We start from the raw sequence: 9,128 nt of genomic DNA on the forward strand, positions 1-9,128 counted from the left end.
GTGTATGTGTGCATGCATATAGGAAAGTCTAAGTGTGAGAAAAGTTAGAATATACAGGGCACTTAGTAATATGCTGGCAATGAGTCATAATCTAGTCCTTACTATTGTACAGGCTTTGAATTTGGCTGCTTGTAGAACATACCAAAAGACCCAGTTAAAAAGCTGAAAATCCAATTTTCATAATTAGACCCTTTTTGTCTATATGATGTCAAATGTACAATGTGATATTTTCACTGAATTTGATTAGTTATCTTAGTGCACAAGACCATCCCACTTTTTGACTGCATCTAATAGATTATGTATACATATTTTCATCCATAGGTTATTTGTTATGTAGAGCATCCTTGTATGTAGGCAAAATGTGCTCTCTCAAGCTCTGCAATGATCTCTTGTCCAGAATAAATAATTCTTCAATTGCTTTTTTGCTATCTGGTATTACAAAAAAAAAATAACTTCCATTGCAAAAGAAGAAATAAGGCTTAAAATTGCAATCCAAAAGGAGAGAGAATGCAGGATTTTAAGTACATTCTCATGTGCAAATAAAGCCAGATCTAAAACCTGGAGATTTCACCAATGACCCATCTCAATGAAGAGGATTTCCACACTGAGCAGCTCAGGTCTCCTTTAGGCTTAGTAAACCTATGGGATGAGGTCCAAATTCCAGAGACCAGTAACAAACTACAAGATTTTCCTTTGTTCATCAGACATGACTAATATTTTTAAGGTAATTTCAATTAAACAATTCTTTAAAATATGTGGTTTGCTTGAATTTAAATTTTCACTCTATTGTTTAGGCATTATAGATAGGCATATAAGCATCTATAAGAAAGAATGAATCAAACATCTTAGAAATTTAAGCATACTGCAGTTATGAAAAGAGTATCAACTCATTTGACAATTTGTTCACTTCTTTGGATACATACTAGAATTTGAAAATAAAATATAAATGTTAGAGAAGTTTCTACACATATAATTATTTATGATCAACAGTTGTCAAAAAGTACCAGAAAACCAAGAAAGTTTACTTCTACTTTGCATTTCCTTTTAATGTAGACAACACAACTAATACTTTTGTGTTGAAAATATATCCTGCTGATATTTATAAGATGCCTTGCTATTAAAAAATCAATTCTACCTATTGCATGATTGCAAATCTCAGAACACAAGAGATTCCCTTGAGAGATGCTTATTAACATCTGATTTACAATTTACTTTCCAGTCAAAAGAAAAAGTTTGACTTTTTTTTCTCCTGGAGAAAACCCTAACTTTAACAAAGTTTTGTGAACTCATGTCATCGATATTTATTCCTTCTTCTGCAACATTGATTCAGCTGGAGATATAAAACATCAATTTTCAATAGTACATAAACGATCTTTACACTGCTGGAGGCTTAATTTTGTTTTTCTCAATTGATTTGAGCTGTTGTAATCTGAACTCTACACATAGCAATATGACTCTGAGACTCTAGATTTTGCAAAATGTGCTCACCCCAGAGGTGCTGTTGTTACAAAATTCCTCCTTCAAACTCTTCACCTACTCAGTCACTAACACTTGGTTCTTAGCTCCTTTAAAAGACCTTTTTTTTTTTTCTTTAATCATTTCCTCCACCTCCACTCAGGCTGATTTAATTATCATTCATCTGGTTGTCTTCACTCTAGGTATACATATATCATTTATTTTTTATTTTATTTTTTAAGTAGGCTCCATGCCCAGCAGGGCCCAAGCTCACGACTCTGAGATCAAGACCCGAGCTGAAATCAAGCATTGGATGCTTAACCAACTGAACCATCAGGCACCCCCAGGTATACATATATCATTTTTGTAGTGTTGTATCTTAAGTAAAAAAGGTTAAAATAATAGTTAAAAAGAACCTTTCAAAATCCCTTCCTCAGGAGGATGCCCTACTGAAAACAGACATATAACATTCCAGGGACCATCCACAAACTACACCTGATTTTTCTCTATCCATCAAACATAACTAAATATTTTTCTAGACCTATTTCAATTATACAACTTGCCAAATGCATGATTTGTTTGAATTGTAAATTTTCCTCTGTTGTTTAGTTAATAAGGACAGTATTTAGAAATGAAGGTATAATTAACTCTCTGAGATGGCTAAGGCTGGGTGTAGACAAGAAAGAGCTGAAATTATATGAGCTTCTATAAGTAGATTTAAGGGGTAAAAGTGGAGTGAGTCATAGCAGACAGCAAAACAACTGTGTTATTCTCTTTTGGGAGCCTAATAAAACTGCATTGGTAATTGGGAGAAGATGAATAATGACAGTAACTGGCACAGAAATCTCTGGGAAGGAGACAGTTCCTACAGATCTCCTAACCCAAAGTCTCCCTGATGTAGCCAAGCTGGTCTCCTCTCCAGGCACCTAGAGGTCAAGGTTGAATTCATCCATAAATTCAAATATTAATCTCATACAAGATCTAAGCACTTGTTTTTGCCCTTCTGAAGTTCCTGAAATCCTCATGGTCTCAGTTCTTTGCCTTTGCTACTAGTGATGACATATATGAAGCAATTAGGGTAGAGAATATGGGAAAGAAATGTTTTCTTTTTCATCCTCTTCTCTCTCTTTTCTCTTCCTCCATGTATTTTAGGATACACTTTGTCTTCAATGACCAATCACACTTTGGAGTGGCTTGTCCCACTTGGTAGAGCATAATAATTCACAATGGAGTGAAATTGCTGATTTTTTTAATAATGTTTCCCTCTCCTCCTCTCATCCGTCTTTTCTTTCTGTGGTCTTATGGAAACCTGAAATTTTCTATTATATTGAATTTACTACAAAAACATAGTGTTTTACAGATGCCCCAAATCTAAAAACTCTAATTTTATTCCATATAGCTTTAAGGCAGTAAGGACTTTGGTGTGCGACCTCATTTAATCATTTTTACTTCAAAGTGGATTTTAAATGTGAACAGTATTTTACAAAACTCACAAGAAGATGGAATTTTCAAAATGTGTCTCTGGGGATTATACATAATTGTCATTTCTTTTTGTTTCATTTTGTAACAGTTTCAGTGAAAAAGTACAAAATAAAGGCTTATTTTCTTGGGTAAATAATGCTGTTTTGAGACCTCCTTAAGTATTGGCAAAGAATAATCCTACTTCATATTAACCTGTGACAATTTTTTGACTCTCTCTAATTGATATATACCAATTAGACTCTTGATAATTGTTAATTGTCTATATTAAATGACAATCTCCAACCCCAAATTCTCAGTATATCTTTTATTATCCTTAATAACATCATAGAGAATGTATTTATTGAAAGCTCACTGATGGTGACCTTGGCTCTGTGCAAGGTGGTAAATTTCAGATATTGTTATGTATATACAAATGAAACAACTGAAGTATAAAATGCTTAAGATACTTGGAGGAAGTCACAAGCCTATCCAGCATTTGGACCCCAGAAAAATGCCTAATACCAGTTGGGAAATAGTACCACAGCTACCCAGAAAGCTAGAGTCACCTAAACCTGATGCTGTAGGGTTTCTGCTTTTCCAAGACTGAATTAATAGCTTCTATTAGGATCTTTAAATTGCTACACCTTAAAATGAGAAAAATAAGGATTTGAGCTACAAACCTGGAACCTAGCACTTGCATCCATACTATGCAAAAATTGATATTAAAATATATATTTTAAAAGTCAGATATTTGCACACTTGTTATTCAGCAGGCAATATCAAAGAGTAAATATTCATATAGATCATCACTGTTAAATCCACACTGAAATTCTGCAAAAGAACATGGCATACTCTTCCTTGTATAAGTTGCATGTCTGGTAACAGCCCAAACGTGCTAGCCTATATCAGTCACATGTCCAGGGACATTGGCAGATGATTTATTTACTGACTCTGACAGTGACAGAGAGCAAGAGCTTCCCAGATCAAAGCAGCCTCCTTCCATAACATTTATACCACCTTACTCAGTCCTACTAAAGTTTCAGAAATATCATGAACATTTCAACCTATTTTTACGAGTCCAGTTAGGACTTTTGTGAGTAAATACTGACAAAAGATATTGCTGATAGGGTATCCCCCAAAGAGCCAAAGTATAAAAAAGGACATACATCATACCACTGTAAAAGTTGGTTGAAAATCGGGCGCCTGGGTGGCTCAGTTGGTTAAGCGACTGCCTTCGGCTCAGGTCATGATCCAGGAGTCCCGGGATCGAGTCCTGCATCAGGCTCCCTGCTCAGCAGGGAGTCTGCTTCTCCCTCTGACCCTCCCCCCTCTCATGTGCTCTCTCTCTCTCTCAAATAAATGAATAAATAAAATCTTTTTTTAAAAAGTTGGTTGAAAATTAAATAATTAGGTTGAAAAGTTGGTGATACACAGATAACTAACTTGATTACTTTTAAAAATACTTTTCTAAGTCAACAAAATTTTATTTTACCCATAACTTTCACCATGTAAATGGCAAGAATTGGGATGAAAGATGGAAAGAAAGCATAATATGTTCCCCTTGGTCTAGAAGAGTCTGTAATCTCATTTGGGAAACAACACTGAGACATATGAGACAATTAGAAAACAAAAGAAGAGAGTATAGATTTAAGTGCCAGATTGAGTGCTACAAGTAATTGACCATTTTGATACTATCAGGCCCCATAAACCCACTCTCTAGAGTTAATCTAAACCTTTACAGTTTTCAAGCCAAAGATTTTCCCTTAAATAGCCTTTAATTGAGATATCATATCAATTCAAGATGCTAAATTCATATTTCCCCCATTGTATATGGAATAACTCATCAAGAAATACTTTAAAACAATTAAACAGGAATTATACCAAGGAAATATTTTGTATTGCATATAAAATAATACCAGATATATTAGTGGAGAGAAAAACAGCATAATTTAGATATATCCAACTGTCCAGATGTCTATCATTACGTCAACAAATTCTGGTGCCTATTTGCTTTGACACTCAAAAATCATTTCTAAATCTTAACTATAAATAACTTTAGTAGTTTGATGTGAACACTTCTTTTCCACTATTGAGTTCTGAACCAATTGAGAGCTAAAGAAGCAATAGTGCAGCTTTAGAACTAAATGTTAGCATTATTTTTCATGGAGCTATTGAAGAACTTGGGTTAGGTGCATATCAAAAGTGGGATTCTTAATGCTGAACCCCAATAACAAACAGTGTATGGTAAACTGTTGACCTCTCTTTGTAGGAGAATACCCTGGCTTTGAAAGACTTACGGTACGAAGTAGCTGAGAAAAATGAATGTTCTCTGCAAAGAGACTGAGCTTAAAGAGAGAAGAAGGCTGAGGTCTGCATACTCAGACTTTCTCTTTAATTTGCCAATTGGATAATTAACTCTTCTTCCGTCTAAGAAATGGAGTCAATAAGGGAAACACAAAGAAGCCAGGAGTTTTATAACTGATGTTCCTACATATAGACATTTAAAATAAATGTTCCAGGTGTTTCCTAATCTACCCCACCTCTCTGTAACACATACATTTAAGCAAATATCATTCTGTGAAAAGATAATGCAATATATAGCCAGTATAGGTAGTGGTTAAGAACTCAGGCTCTGGAACCAGAAACAGGTAAATATGAGTTCCAGCTCAACAACTTATTAGTTGTGTGACATGAGATGAGTTAACCTTAGAGTTTCCACTTCTCCATGTGTAAATCAGAGTTTAATCATAATACTTAATCCATAGAGTTATTTTGTGAAGATTAGTTATTTCATGTAAAGCACCTAGTAAAAATGAAAAATGAAATACTCAGTGAATTTTAGTTTCAAAGGCAAATAGGAGTTTGTATAGTATGATTACAGGGATGCTTGAAAGCTTCACTTGTCCAAGTAATATGTAATCCAAGTAATACCTTGGCATATTTTCCTAAAATTATTACTATAATGATGTTTTGTTATTAAATTGAGGTTGTAGGTCTCCATAAGGCCCATTTGCAAATGATTAACCCTTAGGAAAGATAACCCAAAAGTACATGACATCACATGATCATGGTAGTGTGGTTTAATTGGTTAGTTTGCTAGTTGAAAGTAGGGCTCTAATAGGTTAGGGTATGACTACATCAGATTTTAATAAGGAAGAGGTTTAGGAAAGTTTGGATGGCAAGCTTGGTTGGAAATAGTCTAAGAGCAGACATCAGGAAGATAAAAAACACAATTTTATCCTTTTCATCATTATGCCTTGGGCTATTCTAAAATACATGAGAGATGCATGTGTGTCAAATGCAACTGGCTCTCCCTGGAGTACTGCAATTTGGGGAGGTAATGATGTCTATTCTACCAGAAGTATTTCTTAACAGCCCATTGGAAACCAGCCATTGATTATACTTTCAAATATAACTTTTTTTAAACAGGTGACCTTCTGTTTTTATTTTTTTCTCAAATATAACTTTCAATGGTTTTCTTACATTTTCTTATATGACTACTAAATTCTCAGAAATTTGTAAAATTCCTGTTAGGGTTAGGGTATTCAACTGTGATTCTAAACACACTTACCTGATTTCCACTGATACTTTCCTACTTCACTTAGCTGCCTAGGAACAGACTGAGTTTGATATATACAAGTAAAAGCAGAGCTTACATAAGACATGTAAATCTAACCTAGAAGTTTCTTATTCCCTAATGTACTTCTTTTTTTTTACATTTAATTATTAGCTCTTGGCTGTTCACTTTTCAACCTAGTTTCTATTATCTCCAACTTGTCCAAATAGCTCTTAGAAAAGAATTGCATGGTTATTGTTAAATACAGATTTGAGAAAGCACATACTTAATAGTCATTTTTAATTGTAGTTTCTTCAGTTTATTAGCCAATCTATTTTGTTTCTGATCTCTCTGTGATATAATCATAAAGGCTTCCCATTACCTATGCCCCTTTACAATCTCTGCTTTTGTGAGCACGAATTCATTTCACTTTCCTGATCCCTTTATCTCTTTCCTAAAATTCTTAACTGATACAGTAGACTGTTCTTTCATTCCTAAAACCTTAGAGTTCCTTTTTTTCCCCTTTTCCAGAACAGACTTTTCTTTACCTGGAGATCTTTGAACAGTTCTTTGAGAGGCTGCATTGAATACGTCTTGCTCTTTACAATTCCTCTGGAAAAGAAAAAATATAACCTGTTGCTCTTTGATTATAATTTCCCTTAGGAAATACTATTCTTCCATAGTCAGGAAGTTTAACACTTTTTCCTAACAAACCAGATTCACTAGATTGCTTAGTTACTTCAAATCTTATAGCACTTTGTAGTCTGAAATTCCATTTCTAACCCAATTTAAGCAGCCTAGGTCACTGGTTTCTTGTCATCTGAGTTTCCCACATTTCCAATCTATTTCCCATGTTAAAATTGGTTTTCTTCACAGCTAAGAATTGACTAAGATCCATTAGCTTGGCTGCATTTGTTACTGACATATCTAGATATATTCTACTTTTTCAAATTCAAATAACTTGGAGAGAAGTAAGTCTATGTTAGTAAAGCCTAGATAAAAAAAAAAAAACAGTTTAAACCCAGTGGTTTCACTTTAACTTGTGTTAAAAAGAAAATATCTGTAAAACAACTCTTAAGAAATGTCTTTCAGATATTTTGTCAAATAAAGGCCATTTTAAACTCTTTTAAATTAATAGAGTGAGAATAACAAATACTTTATGGTGTTAAATAAATATAATTAAAAGGTGCTGAAAAAATATATTTTCTTAATTAAAGCAGGTAGATGTTATCTCTCCAAAATACATAATGTTTTACATAATACTTGACACACATTTTAAGTTTTTATTTAAATTCCAGTTACTTAGCATAGAGTGTAATATTAGTTTTAGATGTACAATATGATGATTCAGCATTTCCATACATCACCTGGTGCTCATCACAAAGTGCACTCCTTAATCCCCATCACCTACTTAACCCATTCCTTCACCTCTCTCCCCTCTGGTCATCATCAATTCATTCTCTATAGATTAGAGTCTGTTTCTTGGTTTGTCTCCCTCTCTCTCTCTCTCTCTTCTTTTTCCCCTTTGCTCTTTTGTTTTGTTTCTTAGATTCCATATATGAATGAAATCATATGGTATTTGTCTTTCTCTGACTTATTTTGCTTAGCATAATACTCTCTAGCTCCATCCACATCATTGTAAATGGCAATATTTCATTTTTTATGGCTGAGTAATATTCCATTGTATATGTACATACCACATCTTCTTTATCCATTCATCAGTCAATGAACACGGACTATTTCTATACTTTGGCTATTGTAGATAATGTTGCTATAAACATTGGGGTGTGTGTATCCCTTCAAATTAGTATTTATGTATTCATTGGGTAAATACCTAGTAGTTCAATTATTTTAGGTATATTGATATATAGAGATAATACAGATACACACAGACACAACTTGTAAACATTTAACGCCTGGTTAATTTGTAAGATTCCTATGTATCTTTCAGGTCCCAGAAAAAAAAAATGCCTCTTTTATTTTAAACTCACCATGCACATAATTCGTTGTTCTCTGTGATCCTTTGGCAGTAATAAATAGCTGTGAAATAGCACTTGTGAAATAGCATTTATGATATTATATTGGAATTATTTAGTCACAGCTAACTGTAGTTTCCTTAAGGGCAAATACTATATCACATACATTTCTGTGACCATTCCATTTCCAGAGTGGCATAGTGACTGACATTAGTAGATTTTCAGTATACATCAAAACAAAACCTCCAGCAAGGTGAGGGAAAAGATGGAGAAGATGGAGAAGGAGGATTCTGAGCTCCCTCTGTCATATAGACACACCAAGGCAACAACTACATTTATAAACTAACTGAAAATGACCTGAAATTTGGCCAAATAGATCTTCAACAGCTAATGGTAGAGAGAAGGCCACATTGAAAAGGGTAGGAGGAATAGAGACATGGTTGGGAACCAAACCTCCAGTATGATTAACCACAGACAGGACAGACATCAGCAACATGAAGAAGCAAGGGGATCAGATCCCACACCAGGCACTACTGGCCATGGAGACCTGCATTGGGAAGATGAGTCTCTATAATGGCTGACTTTGAAACACAGTGGGGCTTAATTCCAGGAGCTTTAAGAGTCATTGGGGCTTAACTCCAAGAGCTTAAAAATCATCAGGTCTTAACTCCAGGAGAGCT

Source organism: Mirounga angustirostris, unplaced genomic scaffold (assembly GCF_029215605.1).
Source record: "Mirounga angustirostris isolate CCGP_5_RB_7025 unplaced genomic scaffold, mMirAng1.0.hap1 SCAF_11, whole genome shotgun sequence".
Taxonomy (NCBI): Eukaryota; Metazoa; Chordata; class Mammalia; order Carnivora; family Phocidae; genus Mirounga; species Mirounga angustirostris.